At 39.1% G+C, this 18026-nt stretch overlaps 1 long non-coding RNA gene across 1 annotated transcript in view; it reads left to right on the top strand.

The window, feature by feature from the left end:
- The window catches only part of LOC120479380 (uncharacterized), a 45088-nt gene that overhangs the window by 3415 nt on the left and 23647 nt on the right, over positions 1–18026 (top strand). The window contains exon 2 of the long non-coding RNA XR_016145538.1: positions 10912–11134. This is a non-coding gene — a long non-coding RNA (uncharacterized LOC120479380). The remainder of the gene's footprint in view (positions 1–10911; positions 11135–18026) is intronic.

Here is an 18026-nt window from a genome sequence, read left to right as displayed (position 1 = left end):
GATTCAAAATGATGGAACAATTATGAATGTAGCCAAAAGAAGCAAGAATTTACATTTGTAAAACAAACATTTTTTGGGCCGCGCACAAAAAAATTACGATCTGTGTCAGTCAGTTTGGATACACATGCAGTTAACAGTATCCCTCAGCCATGTCCTAGTGTTTCCCGTGGCCCCTGTTCTGTGTCACCGCTCCCTCAACATACAGTAGGCACTGTGTGGACGCAGAGAACAGACACCTGGGTTTCTCACAGAGAGTCGTCAGACTCCTGCAATTCCATGGAAAATCTCTGGTGTTTAACTCTGTGTCCGTGAATTCTAAATCAGGTCCGTTCTGGCAGACTGTAAGGGTCTGGTTAGATCAGGTGCAGGATGTTTAAAGTGAGACACCTGCAGACAATCAAAAACTTTGTTTCAATAATCTTGCAATTGTAATTCTGGATATCAGCATAGTTTTGTTAGTGCGTTCTAACCTCATTTTAGATGCGATTTGTTGTGCGATTTGAGAAATGCACATCACAAGTCTGTATATGAGCCAGAATGTGACTTGGCTCCTTAATGATCAGGTTATAAAAGATGTTTTATACATACTTTGACTTGTACTCAGCTGTGGGGGCAAATCATACCAAGCACAGTTGTAACCCCAAAACCAGAACGCAAAGTTTCTGTTTCTTTGGATCGCGTTCAAAACACACAGCCCATTCTGTCAGAGTCTGTGCTTCCAGGCTACCTTTGCATGAACGTTTTCAAGCTGGGAAAATTTGTAGCAGATGCCACCTGTCTCATCCAATCAGTCAGCCCGACGGTTAACCATCCACCTGATTTGTACAGCAGCCAAGCGTTGCCCTAAAAATGCTACACCTGGGTCAACTCGAGGTGTGTGTTTTACTCGAGCCCGTGCAGAACACAAAAGGGGTCATCGTGAAAGTTTAGGGAACAAATGTCAAACTTTATCACGAAAAGCATTGCGATTGTAGGACAATGACAGTGTTTCTTATGGATATTATATTTGCTGTAGGCACACAGCATGGTTGGAAACATGTTAGGTCACTAAGTTTTATCCCCAATAAGGAATTGCTTTCCTCCTGAGGGGAAAACTTTCATAATGGCTCATTATAGCATTTCTGGGTCTGAGAAAAATAGTAAATCTCAAAGAAAACACAGCTAATGTGACTGTTTTTCATTTTTCATGTTATCTGATAAGCTAGCTTTAGTAATTCATCAGGCCTGACAGGCAGAGGGAAGGTGCTGAAATGTGTATTAATGTAGTTCAGTTATGAGGAAATGAGCTGGAGTTGCAGCCAGCTCTGTGGTGGCGCACTGCGGCCTGCCAAGGGTGGAACGGACCTCTAACATGAGCTCCCCATGCTCGGCCTGTCCTCTCCAAACTGACACTGCTGACCTCCGCTTGATGACTCACTCTGGCCAACAGAGGACAGCGCTGCCTTGCGGCGAGAAAACCCTGATTATGTCAGTATACAAGCTCTGTGAAATGAATACAAGGGCTGTGCAGCCGAGCCGTTATCTCTCCGTGAATCTGTACCTGTTGCAATCCCAAAATGATCTGTATCTGTGTTCGGATAGAATTGGATGTGGGCAGGGAAGGGATTAAAGCAGAAGTGATTCATAAAATTATGACTATACTACAAGCCTTAAAGAAGAAAAAGGAGCTCAAGAGATTCTTGGAAACTTAAAATATTAGTTGTTAATAAGGTTTAAAACATTAACGTTTCAAAATGTAACATGGGATTTAACCAACATCACACAAGCATAGTGCTGATGTTTGGAGGGGAAAAAAGGAAGGTAGCGAAGGCATTGCTTTTATACAACAATTCAACATACAAGAGATTAATATTGAGTAACTTACGTTTTACGTTTGAGTTATTGACTTGACTCACTAATAAATGATGACTCCATTCAAAATCGGATACTCTGTAGCCCCTTTCACACAGAGATTCCGGAAAATACACGGATTATGTCACCCGGCATTTGTCCCGAGAATGTTTGATTTCGGTTGATTCACACTGCCAGTGATTTGCCAGAATCTGTGAGTGCGTTCACACACAATCCGAAAAGATCCCGGAAAGACACATGACGTCAGGATGAGATGTGTAACGTATGTGTCGAAAACATGTACAGCCGCATACCGTTCCACAAAGCTGGTGAACGATCTCAGCTTCAGCGCGGATAGTGAGGAGCTCCTGGTCTCTGCTTCGTTCCAGTTTGCAGACATTTGATCGTCCTTTCTTTGTTGATGACGAACACAAACTTTCTTCTAAGAGCAACAGAGTCACGCGATGTCACGAGTGTCAACACTATGACACACCCCTTACGGCATTGGTCCTGGCTTTTGTTCACACAGCGCACGTTCCGGGACTGATTCCGGCAATGTTACTAGGTCCCCCGATGCTGGTATCAATCCCGGGTCGTGTTTGCGTTCACACGGAAGGCGTTCTGGCAATTTCCCGGCAATTTCCCTGGATCAACGCGTTGTGTGAAAGGGGCTTCTGAGAAGGTACTAGGAGTAAGTACTTTGCGACTATTAAAAGTGTGTGTTCTAAAATGAATGTCTTGACTGTCATTCGCAAATCCTCTCCTGTAACCTCATGGGATTCGAGTGTCCGATCTCACTGGGTACCTTTTGCTTACTATTTTATGAATTCTAATACTAAGGACATACTACTCTTTCCACATCACGCCTACTGTTTTAAACCACATGCATGGTGATGTAACACAGCTGACATTTTTCTGTAATTTTTAATTACATCTCCAGGCTCCTACTCATCGGAATATTTATCATGCTAAAGCATGCTATGGGGTGTCCATAAAAATGTATGCATTTGGGAAAAGCACTGAATCACTGTGCCTTTCCAAATAAGGAAATCATTATAATGCTTGCTTGTATCTGCTCTAAGACAAAACACTGATATTGGCTGCCAGGAAAGTTTATTTTAGGTTTACCTCTGGCTTGAACTCAAATTCTGGAGGACCTTCCTTAGTTGAAGAGTGTGAAACAGAGGTCTAGCTGAAGAGTGATCGCCACCAGTCAGATGAGAATTCCCCCTTGGACAAGGGACTTCATGATGCACTTGTGACCTCATTCGGTCTGTGCTTAGCAAGAGTTAATCGAAGACATTTGTCTTTGGACTGACTCGCTCCACCCGTCCCCCTCTGTGGTGGCTGTTTCTCCACAAATCTCTAACCAATCATACTGGTAATACCACCGGTGTTGGATAATTATTCCTCTTGGGACCCGGGTAACCTACGCTATGTGCTTTCCTTCCCTTGCTGCCCTCCGTCAGGCTGGCGGGTAAACAAGTTGCTTGAGTTTGTGCCAAAATGTCCTTGATAAGTCCCATTCAAGAACAATTTTCCTCATTTCTCATTGGAAAAGAAGAACTTGTCAAGCAGAAACTTTACAACTAAAGTAATGACACTTTAGGGATATCCCCGCAAGACAAATAGATGAATAAAAGTTTATGCTTTAGACGTAAAGCTAATCTGCGTTGGAAAGCAATGTGTCCGTGCATTTGAATGGAGTCTGTGGCTCAGCTGCCAAGCCAGATGTCAAGGCCCTGCGTGAAGGATGTTGGACGTACAGATTACGGAGAATTATTTGGATTGCCCGTCAGGCCGCAGAGCAGACACACATCTGTTTTTATTCAGGGATCTTGAACAATCTGTGCACTGCGCTGGCTCTGCAGGCGTGGAGCAGCGTCCCTCAGTGGGATTCACCTACCCTGAGAACAATACTCTGGAACCTGCTTCTGATAGTAATTCAAAATGCCTGAAAGATAAGGCTGAAGCTTTGCACCCTCTTTCTCTCTTCGCAGAGGCTGTAATTTACGGTGTGCTCCCTAAATTAGAAGTGCGCTGAAACGTTGGTTTCCCAAAAGGCGCATTTGTTCACTTCAGGATAAGCGAGAGAGGAACACCCGGGTCGAATGCTCTCGGGGGAATGGCACGGCGAGAGGAGGTCTAGTTATTGTTGGGACGCCACTGTGATGAAGTGTTTAGAGTTGTTTTTCCTCTTGGCCCTTTTTGTCACAAACTGTAAACTAGAGCCGTGATCAGCCAGGCGCTAAGTGTTTCCATCAGCGTTTCCTGGGTGAAAAAGCAACGACCCTTCATAACACTGTTTGGCGGCCGTTCCAGCGCAGCGTGATTTTGGAACCAAAGCACCAAGAACCAAATATTTGCAGTCGGTAGGGCCTGCCTGCAGATTCACCAATTACGGAAAAAAAACACCAAACAGCTTATTTTCATTTTGATCGTTGATACTCATGTTTACTTTACAGCTCATATTAAAAGTCCCAGTAGATTTCACTCCTATTTTCACAACCCAGGACGGTATTCTTTTGCAACCCAGTCTTTCCAAATAGTCTGCATGATCTACATTAAAGGCACAATATATTCAACAAAATATTCAAAACTCACTAAAACAATGTTATATATTTTGTTGACTTACATCTATACTTACATTATCCCAAACAATGTTTAAATCCAGAGAAATCTGCCATTTTAACCAGTGTATTGGCCGTGTCCTCCTGCTACTTTTCAAATAGAGAAGGATAAATGAGAATATCAGAATTTTCCTGTGATGTACTATGTACATCCATTGTTGGAGGATAAATAAACTATACGTTTGAAAAGTGTCGATAAGAGTCTGTCTACAGGGCCAAAAATGCCCATAGTTGAAGAAACACCTCTACATTTAGATTGCATTTATGTTCTAAGCAGATCTACAAATCAAATTCCAATACGCCAGATAAATCACTCTCAGCTTGCAGAAACACATTCTAAGCACTTGCATGGTTAGTATTTCCAATCAAAATGCATTGGCACAATTTACAAACACTGGCAAGCTAAAAGGTGAAGTGGTTCATGTAATGATTAAAGCCCCCAATCAAACATATGTTACACTACAATCACTCTCCAGTGACCCAAAAGCTGAACAATGCAACACAAACATCCTTGACGTTTTTTTTTTTTTACCAAACAGATTTCCACACACCCTCTCTCATTCAAATAATATTCTGCATTTAAAATAGCCCATGGGAATGCAATTATTTCATTAGATTTGAAGGCAATAAAAAAGATCTCTTTTGATCTTTTTTTCTTTCTGACTGGCATATGGGACATCCTGGAATGAATTCAGCCCTTGCTGAGTTTTCATGAACCCATATTCGCAAGTAGGCTACTTTATGTATTTTTCTTTCTAGTCTATAATAGATTGTAGTTCAAATCGAATCTGATATGGGCACAAGACTGTGTACAGGCAGCGCAGTCTCATCCCAAGACGTCATACAACTGACGCTTTTGACCATTCGTCAACATCCGCCGTTTTAGGGTACCCTTAAACGTCGGTTAGATGACGTTATCTAATCCTAACCCTACCCCAGACATAAACCTACCCCGTCACCTAACTGACGTTAAAGGTAAAACGTCAATTGGATGACGCCCCAGGATCGTCATCTAACTGACGTTTAAGGGTACCCTAAAAAGGCGGATGTTGACGTACGGTCAAAAGCGTCAGTTATATGACGTCTTGGGATGAGACTGTGTTAGTACAGGAAATAAATGATAAGAGAATACATGTTTCTACCGAATTGTCCTAGTTGGCTGCATGGGAAAGAGCACAAACAAATGACTCTTTGAGTCAGTTCTTTTAGTGAATCAGATACGCAACGCAACAAGTGATGCGCAAACAAATGACTTATGGTCCAGATGTCTTGGCTCCCCAAAAGGTACGATCTAGTCTTGTCAATGGAACCATTTAGCAACTTTTAAAAGTAAAATTTCAATTTAGAATCTGCATCCATTTCGGTGTCTCGTGCTCGCCATCCACTCAAAACGTAGCGTGGTAACACTTTAGAATACGGTTCCTTCGTTAATGAATAACTACACAAGAACTAATGAGTAACACAATATTAACAATATAGTAACTATTATTAACTAACAAGAAACTCTAATTAACGAACTAGTAAGTAATAGCGCACAGACGAAAGTGGTAGTTCACTATTAAGTAATCAATAACTACTATTTTTTAATACTTCCCAGAGACTACTGAAAAAGTTTATTAACAATCTAGTAACTACTATTAACTAAAAGAAACTCTTATAAACGAATTAGTAAGTAATAGCTCACAGATGAAAGTGTTACTAGATACTTAACTAGTAATTACTCAAGTGTTACTACATGATCTAGTCATGATTTGTGTAAATGTTTGAGATTTTTGGTGAACTTTAGTATACTTTTAGAAAATGTCTTTAGTAACATTTGAGTAATTACTAGTTAGTTCCAATGATCTTCACTTTATAATACGAATCCAAATAATTAGTAATTCCCACAGAAGTATCTAGTAACACTTTCATCTGTGAGCTATTACTTACTAATTCGTTAATAAGAGTTTCTTTTAGTTAATAGTAGTTACTAGATTGTTAATAAACTTTTTCAGTAGTCTCTGGGAAGTATTAAAAAATAGTAGTTATTGATTACTTAATAGTGAACTACCACTTTCGTCTGTGCGCTATTACTTACTAGTTCGTTAATCAGAGTTTCTTGTTAGTTAATAATAGTTACTAGATTGTTAATATTGTGTTACTCATTAGTTCTTGTGTAGTTATTCATTAACGAAGGAACCGTATTCTAAAGTGTTACCCGTAGCGTTAGTAATAGTAGTAGTAAAATCTTTATTTATCCCTTTACAGGGCAATTTAAGTTACTTCAACCTACATACAAACATACAAATTTTATAAAAGACAGCAAAACATCTAAAAAACAACAACAAAAAAAACAAGTATTTGGCTGCTCGCAAATCCAAACAAGTGTGTGCGTCATACCTGTTGTTTTGTTTCCGGTCTAGCTAGATCTGCTTGCGCAACAAAACATCCTCGTGTGGCACAAGCCATTGAAATGAATGGGTTTCATAGTGCAGCGCCGCACATGCCAGAACAAGAAAAAAAATAACGCCGTTAAAATTAGTTTGCGTTAACGCAGTTAATAACGCGTTTAACTGACAGCCCTACTGGGAATATTTCTATGGCATCGCTGACAAAGAGTAAGCAATGCCATAGAAAATAGACCGGAAAGATTTTAAAATGAGCAGGTCATTCATAAATCCGTAAGACCTTACCTTCATGCAAAGCCACTGGAAGTCAAGCCTGCAACCTTCAGCCAAAAAAGCATAACGGCTAAATCTAAAGTTTTGGCATTACGCAGGGAAGGAGACAAGTGGCCGTTTTTAATGGACGTCAATGGAGGAGAGGCCTCACTACACTGAATAAACAGCTTTTGTGATGAAATAGCTTATCATTTATTGATCAACAGCCTGTTCGCTAATCTTCAACATGTTTTACATTAAACAATCATTTCGTTGGGAATATGTAGATTTTACATAGCCTATAGTTAAATGGACAATGCTGAGCTGTGATATAAACTAAACACTATTAAAAAAGGGGAGGGGCTGCACTGTCTTCCTGTTTCAGTTGAAATTACATCAACACATTAAATAATGCTGTGCATTTCAAGAAATTTCAGTGGGCCTTTAGGAGAAGGCAGAGTAGGGAATGTCGCAACAGGTAGGACTAATTTACGGTATTACCACCACAATGTAGTATTTAATAATAGGCATTGAGTAATATTGAGTGTATTGTCTGAAGAAAATAAACAATATTGATGTTTTCTTTCTTTGACTTTCAGGTTTTACCAAGTCTTGAATAAGTGTCCTTGTGTGGGTGATATGGGAATGAGAAAATTGTGATGCAACCGTTTGTATTCTGCCAATTCGACTTTCTCCCACATCTGTCATTGAAATAAGTTCACATTTGTATTCCGTTACACATTGTTGATAGTGGTTAGATGTGCTCCATGTTTCTGGTCATTTGTCAGCTAAATGAAGTCTTTCAGAGTAAGTGTAAGTAATATATTCTTGGGACAAAATAAATCAATCACATTATGGGTACAGCTCTTCATGATGTGTGTTTATATATCAACCAGAGATCTTGCAATCTTCCCCCTTTCAATGACCAAATAATCATCTCTGAGTCTGAAGCATCTCCCAGTGTGTGTGTGTGTATTGCCTTACACTGGATCAGTCCTTATCACCACCAATCTCACATCAATGCCAGATGCCTGACTGTAGTTAAAACGTCATAACAGCACTCCTGAGGGTCGTCCATCTCCAAGCTGTGGAGAAGTGTGTTTTCTGTCGCCCTCAACCCTGTGTGTGTGTAACCACGGTGATGAACTCTGATGTCTCCGCTGGGAGTTTAGAGTGAAGAAACCTTGAGGTGTTATTCCTCAGCTCTCACTGGAGGTGTGTCTTTGCGTGTGTTTAAAAAGGTGTTATTCTTTCGTTCGTTGGGGAGTTGCTAAACTTTGTTCGTGAACCATGATTTAAACCTTTGTAATTTTCCGTAATTACAGAAATATGTGTGCACTGTCTCAGCTGGAAATGTGTGGTGCTGTGTTTCTTAATCTGAACAACTTGTGGTCAAAGGGAGAAATGTTAAACAGGGTGGAGTGTGATGACGAGATGTATTTAAAAAACCCATCACCCCTGATGACGTCCAATAGCACATATGTATATTTATATATATAAGATACGTGTGTGTGTGTGTGTGTGTGTGTGTATGGTACATCTCCCTGTTGTTAGTCATTTATACATATTACTAACCATAAGTAACTTTTCCACTACATGTCAAATAACTCTCATTAGAGTATTAGTAGACTGTAGTAGACTATGAGTAGACTGGTAGGTTAGGCGTTAGGGTTCGGGTTAGTGGAATAATTTGACTTGTAATGACTTATTCAGTAGAATGTTACGTAAAAATAAAGTGTTGATTGATTGATTGATTGCAGACAGTCTATTAATACTCTTATGACAATTAGTTGACATGTTGCGGCAAAGTTACTTATTGTTAGTAGAATGTCTAAAGTGGACAATCCGAAATAAAGTGTTACCAAATATTGATTGTGAGGTTGTCACAGACTCAGCTACACCTTCAGCTCCAGATCCCATAACACCTCCCACATGATCACCGTCGCCTGTTGCACCTCATACCACTCATAAACACACCAATAGACACATACACACTCATAAACAACAGACACATACACTCAGCGTCTGGTCGTCAACCACTACAGTGTGTTACTGCTCAATTGCCTGGCTACATTGAATTTACCTACAGTAATCCTCAGCCCGTTCTCATCCCAAGGCATCATCTAACTGACGCTTTTGACCATGCGTCAACATCCGACGCACATGGCACCCTTTAGCGTCAATATGAGATGCGCCTCCTAGTGGTCTAACCCAACCCCAGACATAAACCTACCTAATCTAACTGACGCTAAAGGTTGCCATGTGCGTCGGATTTAGACGTATGGTCAAAAGTGTCAGTTAGATGATGCCCTAAAATGAGAATGCATTGTAATATTCGATTCTTCTCCTTCCTCAGCCCCATCTGATATTCAGCCCATTGCTTACCTGCCCCCTTTCACAAGACTGTTTGTCAAGATGATGTTTTATTAAAAGCACGTTCAGATAATTAATCAAATCATTATGGGAGGAGCTCGTCCAGTCAACTCAATTTACATCAAGTGTTATATACAGCAGGTTTTACCACTGTTCTGTGTCAGTTTTCCAGCATCCATCCTCCACCCCATCTCCTCACTTACTAGTCCTATCCCAAACCTGGGAAGGGGGAGTACTCTGGATTCAAGCCAAATTCCGAGCTCGGAGGCTTCCCCTCGGACAGCATGCAAAATACGTACACATCCTTTACTCTAATTATATGTATGTGTGAACTCGTGAATTAAGTTTCTATGCTCAGTTGTCTCTGATCGACTCACCTGCTCAGTTTGTTTTTGAATTTCGCCATTAAATAGGCTAAACCTGTTGCTTTATCCACGGAAGTCTTTTCTTCTGTTCCATGGCAGAGCTGTCAATTAATTAATTAATTAATTAATCACATTCATTCCTTGCTGAATGAAAATATGAAGTTATTTTTTAAGTCTCACTTACACCAAATGTTTACATAGTGATTTCGACGAATGATTAAAAAGTGGCTAATTCGTAACAATTAATACGACCTCACTCGTACGAATTAATACGATTTTGCTAAGTTGTACATATTTTACGAATTGGCCAATTCGTATGAATTCGTACGAATGACCTACCCCTTACCCCGCCCCTAAACCTACTGTAACCATCACGTGGGTTTAGACAAATCGTACGAATTAGTACGAGTGAGGTCGTACGAATTAGACTCTTTTTAATCATGCGTCGAATTCGTACGAATTGGTCGTGGGATAGTGTTGTAAATTCTTCAATGGTGGAGAAAAGTGTTTGGACCCTAATGGAACAGTTACGGCATCTGCCAGCATGCTAAAAAGCCGAACCATGACCTTTTGACTTGCGGAAATATTTCAAAGTCCTATAATAAACATGAACAGGTGAATCTATGAGAATATTTTGATTAAGAAAAAAGCTACAATACACGTCTAATAGGCTCATTCGTTATGCTTTAATAGGGGTGTATTTTGCCTGTGTACCTTTTTATGTATTTATTTTCAATTTTATTTCACTGTTTGGCATTGAACACAGCCCCAACAGCAGGATTCATTCTATCCTTCTCGTTTTCTTTCTTCTCTTCTGCCTATTAATATCATCACAGCAGCTCTGATCCACATAAACTTTTACATTTGGCTCTTTTAAAGGCTGCCATTTCTTTCATCCTTTTACTTTGACGTTATTTTCCAGAAACTGTAATAATCGAAAACAAGAAAAAGAGCTAATTAATTAATAATTCTACTGGGGAACCGTAAAAAAATGGCAATTGTTTTCATGTGACACTACAGAGGGCCGCGGGTGAACCGTAAGCTATTCTTAAGTGTTTTCATTTTAAATTACAGATCCTGTGAATAGACGCCACGGCAAAGTTAACTGTGAATAGGCGGAGAACAGTAAGGACTCCAGTTCTGACCTGAGGGGAAAAGCAAAGCCGTGCCAAGAACAAAAAGAGTGCAGAATGACAGCGACTATGCTGAGCAATCCCACATGAAAAGCGCCAGCCTGCCTGCGGGGGGGAAATGGATTGCCTCTGTGAGATCAAACTCCAGTCTCCTGATGCAAGAGGTGATTTTGCATTTGCATGCTGAGTGTTAGGACCTCATTAGTCCTCAGACAGATGTGTAAAAGTAGTACACATCAGTTAGATCACTCATGCCTGTAAAATACAGCGAAATGCTTTTGATAGAACTGATGCACTTGACTCATCTTTACCAGCGTCTTTGTAATGCTTCCTTTCCTCTAGTTTAAATCAGTCTCTTTCCACCCCCTGGTAGAATGATTGTGGCATTGAGTGTCTAAATTGCATCGTAATGAGAAAGCTGGAGGTGCAGTAGATCTCTGCATTCGCTTTGGTGGAATTATTTGGCCCCGTCCTCAAAGGCAGGTTCACGTTTATGAGACACTCTGGCACAAGCCTCTGGGGTCTAGTACAGGGACTGCTGTTGTTGTTGTTTTGAAACATTGTGGGTGTGATTCCCCAAAGCAGTTTGACTTCTGAGAGAGAGAGAAAATGACTGTGGAGCATGCAGAGTAGTTAATGTAAGCCATGTTAGGGTGATAGTTATTTGTTTATGAGTGTGACTGTGTTGGTGACCTAATATTAGTGTGATTCAATCCTAGAAAAATTAGCATGTTCATTAATTCTAAGGAGACAGGAAATCCTTTACATTACATCACTAAGATCTGCTGTCATCCTCCCTCGGGCTCAGCGGACATGTGTTTTTAACGTGCATTAGAACAGTGAGACATCTCTGAGGTTTGAGAGTGCTAGTGTTATGGGTGTGTGTGTGTCTGTGTTTCGGAAGATGGTGTAAGCCTGTAAACGACGAGTAATGGTCAAAAACAAGAGGCATTGTACAACAGCATGTCAAATAGACTTGGACTTTCAAATTAAGTGTGTTATCATGCACGTTAAAAGTTAGATTTTAGTCAGACTAAAGCAATTAATCGTCTTTTTGAAAATGTAAATGCTTTAGTCCTACTGAAATCAGTCCTGTTTTTGCGGTAACACTTTACAATACGGGTGCACTAATAAGCATTAATTCATGTTTAACTAATGCACATATAACACTGAATTAATGTGTAACTAATGATTATCTTAGCTATTCCTTAGTGATTGATTACCGCATTAGGAACTAATGTTTTTAATATGTAATTTTGGATTAATTTGATAATAACTCCTTTTTAACTAATAGTGTTAATTAATGTTAATTACCAGAATGAGCCAAAGCTTTGTATTTCAACTTCCAGATAATATGACAGGTACACTAATATGCATTAATACATGATTAATTACTTCATTGTTAGTGCAAATTCATGTGCAAATTACTACAATTACTAAATGACTAGTTAATAATGATGTGCCTCAACAAGTAAAGTCATAACATAATGATACCTTTGCAAATCATTAGCTAATGATTAATTAAAGCAGACAACTTGAAGTTGAAGTGCATAGCTTTGACTAATTGTGGTAACTAACACATTAATTTACACTATTAGTTAATAAAATATGTTATTAAGGAATTAATACACAATGACACATTGAATTAATAGCAATTCATGTATTACTTAATCTATTAATCATATAGACTCTTTATTAGTTGCTGATGCAGTAATCATTAATTAATAGTTTAGTTCTTCATTAGTTATACATTAACTCGTGATTATCTGTGCATTAGTTAAGCATGAATTAACGCATATTAGTGCACCCGTATTGTAAAGTGTTACCGTTTTTGCTAAGTCGACAAACCGGAGATAACTCATCCGATTTATATACCACACATCATTTTTCAAGACAAAAAAATGTCTGTCATGCTCACACTCTCAAACTATAATTTCATTCCAGCTAAACCAATTAATGGCCTTTTAAAAATGTGAATGTTTTAGTCAGACCGAAATCAGTCTGGTTGTGGACAAGGAAAAAAAAAACTGACATCCCTCATCCGATTTATGTCACACATTTTATTATTCAATATAAATAACAGAAAATTAGTTTGTAAACGCCAAAACTAAACAGTTCATTCATCCGACATGTTGACATATAAATGCAACATTCGAGGTCATACAGGGTTTTGACCTTCTGCTAAACTTCTCATGTAAAACGATAACAGCATCTGTGATGCTTTGCTGTTCGAAATATTTCAACAATCAATTTGCCAAATCCACAAGCAGTAGAGCCAGGCAGTTCTCACTTCACTTCCCAAAACCACAGGAACAAGCAGGTCCCTGGACTGCTCTGCATCTCTTGTCCTGACATCTCTATCCCACCCAGGCCTCCAACCAAACCCCAAGCGGTTACGGCAGCTCTGCGTTCTCTTCTGGTGGTGGAGTGAGGAAAATAACAGTTTAGAATCGCCCACAGATCTCTGGGGAGTGACCGAATCCATGGATATCCAGATCCTAAACTAGAGAACGTGGGTGAAGAGGTCGTGAAATGCCTCAATTGAGTTGTTTTAAGCTGTTGGAAAATTCACATAATCTCTTTGCTCACCTTGTAAAACCAGGTTTGGCACCTCAGTGGTAATGAGAAGCGACGTTTTTGTTGTGTCAAATCGAAACTGGATGGGTATGGAAGAGAAAGGAGTTTATGTAGAGATTAGAATTGATCCTTTAAGTGCAGCTGTCTGAACAGAGGTGCTTTAGCGCTATTGAAGCTGGCTGGCGCTAATGCTACATCCACTATCTTTCAGTAAAAGTGTAAAGACTCCAGGTCTGTCTGACAAAAGCCTGACTCTAAGTTACTCAACACATGTGAGATTTTCTTCTCTAGAACTGCACCTGAGGGTGAAGGTCTTGTTTGAACATTTCTTATTTTACAACTGGACATTTAAGTGCAAGATATGGAGAAGAGAGGGGAATAAGATAGTGAAATGTTATGAGTCAGATTCATATTGTCCATATGAGCAATTAACTGGATTTTAATGAAGATGTGTTTTGAAGATGTGATGTCATGTGTTTTGTCTGTACTACTAATGTACACATGCATCAGACAGACACCTTTGGCCACTGAATCTCATCTTGCTGTTTTTAGCATCTTGTGCCATGACTGCCACATTTTTAAGACCCCATGATCAAGTTTTTCAACATTTTATATTGTTGATGTAAGAAATACTAGTCAAATGTGAAATAACGAGCCCGTTCTCATCCTTTGGCGTCATATAGGTGACGCCATATGACATTTCGTCGAAATACTACACCCATGGCACCCTTTATCGTCAATATAACACGCAGAACCCAAGGTGTCATACAGGTGAGCGGCATCCTTTAGAATCAATATGAGACACAGACACTACTCCAGACCTAAACCTACTCATAACAGTGCATGTTATATTGAGGGTGCCATGTGCGTAGTATTTCGACGAAATGTCATATGGCGTCACCTATATGATGCCAAAGGATGAGAATGTGTTGGAAATAACACTGCATAGTCTTAATTGTAAAAAATAAATACAGATTAAAACTTAAAATCAAAGTTACATCATTTATTCAGTAAAGAGCAAATGTTGACTTTCTCTTTGTCTTTTGTTCTCTGATAGACAGAAGCAGGTCTGCTAACAGATAGCAGGTTTATTAGGCTTTAAGAGCTTATGCACCAATACACTGTTCCAAAAAAAAATGATTTTCTTTCTCACAAATGTATATTTCAAAACTGACTGAGTTTACCTAAATGCTTGCAAAGAAGGGCATTTTGACATAATGCTGTGTGTATTTGACTGTTTAAGTGCAATAAACCATGAAAAAGAAAACAAAAATGTACTCACAAGCTGTTTGAGAGGCCAGGGGTGCTGTGCATATATTTCAAGTATTCAAATCAATAGCTTAAAGTAAGAAACTGTTACCAGATAATTGAATTTGTGAGTTAAAATTGACTTTTGAAAATTCCGTCTTCATTTACTGATTTTGTTCCAGACCAGTTTGATTTTGTTTCTTAACACAAAAATAGATATTTTAACCAACCGTTTTGGTGACCATTAACTTTCATTATATGCACAATAAAATATACTGTATACATTTAATGTTACACAGAAAAATTTGAATTGACGGATGGAAGAAGTTTAGAGTTTGGGTAAAATCTGAAAAGAAAGATTCATTCACGAATTGGACATTTCATGAACTCTAATGTATGTGTAAAGATGGATATCAAGACTTTCAGTGAAGATTTTGTTTTACACACAAAACAATCATATGGCTTCAAAATGAAGTCAAGTGGACTATACTGTTATGATACTTGTATGGGGTTTTGTGTTCTTTTTCAAGCATGGAAGTCTCGAGACATTACATTATTTGCATGGAAAGAAGTGTTTAAAAATTGTAGTTGCGTGGAAAATATAAGTGAAAGTCATTCGGGTTTGGAACTACATTATTTGGTTGAACTGTTCCTTTCAAATTCTATAGTTAAAAGAAAAGCAGATATGTAAAACAAAAGTCTCTTTGAAAAGTGTCTATTGGCTGCAGCTGCTTGGAGACAGAATGCTTTAGTAACACACACGCACTATAGATCCGAAGCCATCGTATGTGCTTACTTTGTATGTGAATGATCATTTTAAACACGAACAGAACAAGTAAATCAAAAGCAAGTTAGACGTTTTCCTCTACTCTGTTGACCGTCATGTGTCCACTTCTCCAAAAAATTCTTTTGGGAAGTCCCTCAACAGAGACGGCACAAGAGAGAGGAAAGATTGGATCACTAAACGAGTGTGGTACTTCCCCATCTCTCTCTCTTTCTCTCTCTCTCTCTATATATATATAACTGTAAATGTGTGCAGCTGTGCTTGGATGGGAAACAGCAGTATTCTGAGGAATGGAGAGATGAAGGGAAGACACATGTTAGAGTAATCTCTTCGTCTCTCTCTGTGAGTTACGAGCTCTCTTTCTTTCGTTCGTTCGTTCTCTTTTCTTGCATTGAAGTCACAAAAATGGGAGGGTTTCTTGAGGTGAGACAGAAGAAATATGAATTCAACATCCTTCAGAGGCTTTTGGAAGGAATCAAATTTATTTATGCTTGTTACTTCCAAAATAGCATGTGATTATTATTACTATCCTTCATCTGAAGCAGTTTTGAGTGCTACTTTTAAAGATCCAGCATGTAGCTCAAATCCTCGGGGAAACGGATTACATTATAAACTGAGAGAAAGAAAGTGATGTTCATTCATGACATCACATCAGACATATAAATAACCTGCTTGCTGCGAAAGGATTTCTGCCGGTTTAATGTTTTTGGACACCCCTCATTTCTGCCTTCATAAAAAGAGAGTGAGGAGGGGCAAGGGTGCTTTCACTCGCCTCTTACATCTTACAGTTAGCTCATGGTCTGCCATGTTTGATCACATCCTGGCAGGTCGCAGCGCTAAGCATGTTGCTCACAGGTGTTTCGCATTTTTACACGCAGTGTTGCATTTATGGCTCTCTAAGACATCTCCCTCACTCCCTCTGTCTGCCTCTCAGTGGTTTTAGTGGAAATGGATGTGTCATGTGTAGTGATGGGCATATGGATGTTATTTCGAGGCCTGAGCAATATTCCAGTGCCCCCTAGTGGATAAAATCAAATCTTTAATCCAGGAGGATTAGATCAAGGTTAGATCTTTAAACGTGATGAGTGCGAGATGCAGTTCGTTCGAGTCGTCATTAAAACATCTCCTCATCTTCTTCTGTCCCGCAGTGCCATCTCATCCCAGCCTGGTATTAATTACAGTCTATAGCTATTATTAAATCAGAAGAAAGGAGCAGGCCAAGTTATTCTACTCAAGTTACCCAATGATCAATAGCATTTTGAGGTATTAAATGTCTTGATTTGATACACATGTCCAAATCAGACCGAGAGACTGTGGTAAATCACTTATGCCAGTTGGTCAGTACTGTTCAGAGTTAGTCGAACGCTTCAGTTGGCTTTTAATTCGTCTAATGTCGTGTGACAGTTTGTCATCTTTTCCAAAGCATGCTTAGCGGAATTCCAAATGGCTCAGATTGAATGACAGCTGATTTGTAACCCTGCCAGAGCTTTGCATGTGTGTCAGTTGTTGGATGGGATAGTTATTTGATATGGGTGGTAATTCCTTTTTTTTTTTTGCTGGCATGACTTGGAGTGCTCTGTAAATGATTTTTGAATAATACTTATTAATAATTAATGTACAAGATAGTCAAATTAATCAAAATATCAGTAAAACAATCATTTGGAAAATTGAAGAAAAAAAATATCAATCTATCTTTTGTGTAACATATATACATACATATACATACATATATTGGCTTGGGGAAGAGAAGTCAGTCAGTCTCCAGAATTTAAGGAGGCATAAAAAATCCAAACACCCATGGGATGTTCAACATGCCCAAAAGATTTCATCCAACAGTAGCAACGAGAGGAAAAATACCCTGTTATTTCCAAATGCAGCAATGAGCGTGACGAATGGTCCATTTTCCACAAGCAGAGCTGAAGAGAGAGAGAGAGAGAGAGCATTTGGACCAGGGTCTTTGCTTCTTCTCTGCATGGGCTCTCAGCGGGTGGTGACACATGTAAACCCCTAGTCATCTCTTCACAGTAAACCTCATTTATTATTTTATTTCCAGTAAACGCATTTCCTGTCATTTCTGCAGAACTTTCTGCTGTGCTAATTTGAGTTTCACATTAGCCTATATAATGTTTGATTTTCCCCCACAAAAAATCAATTGTGAACGCAGATAGAACATAGTATGTTGTTGATTGACTGGGTATAAGGTTGCATATTGACTATGTCTTATTTGCTGAAAATATGTCTTATGGTTTGAGTGTATAACCCTGTGGAAACACCTCCATCTTTATTACAGTGGAATAGAACGCAAATCCAGTTTTTCAGGACTCAAGCTGGACCTTTCCATTTCTTCTCAAGGATGTTTATCTCATTAACATCCTCACAGCATTGTTCTCAAATTCTTGATTAGACTGTTGCAGATGAGGCCTAAAAGAGCTCAGCTTCAGCTCTGT

This window comes from Pimephales promelas, chromosome 11, assembly GCF_988280905.1.
Source record: "Pimephales promelas chromosome 11, fPimPro1.hap1.1, whole genome shotgun sequence".
In the NCBI taxonomy this organism is placed as follows: domain Eukaryota; kingdom Metazoa; phylum Chordata; class Actinopteri; order Cypriniformes; family Leuciscidae; genus Pimephales; species Pimephales promelas.
The sequence above is the reverse complement of the archived record's forward strand: the minus strand, read 5'-3'. Positions and strand labels throughout refer to the sequence as shown.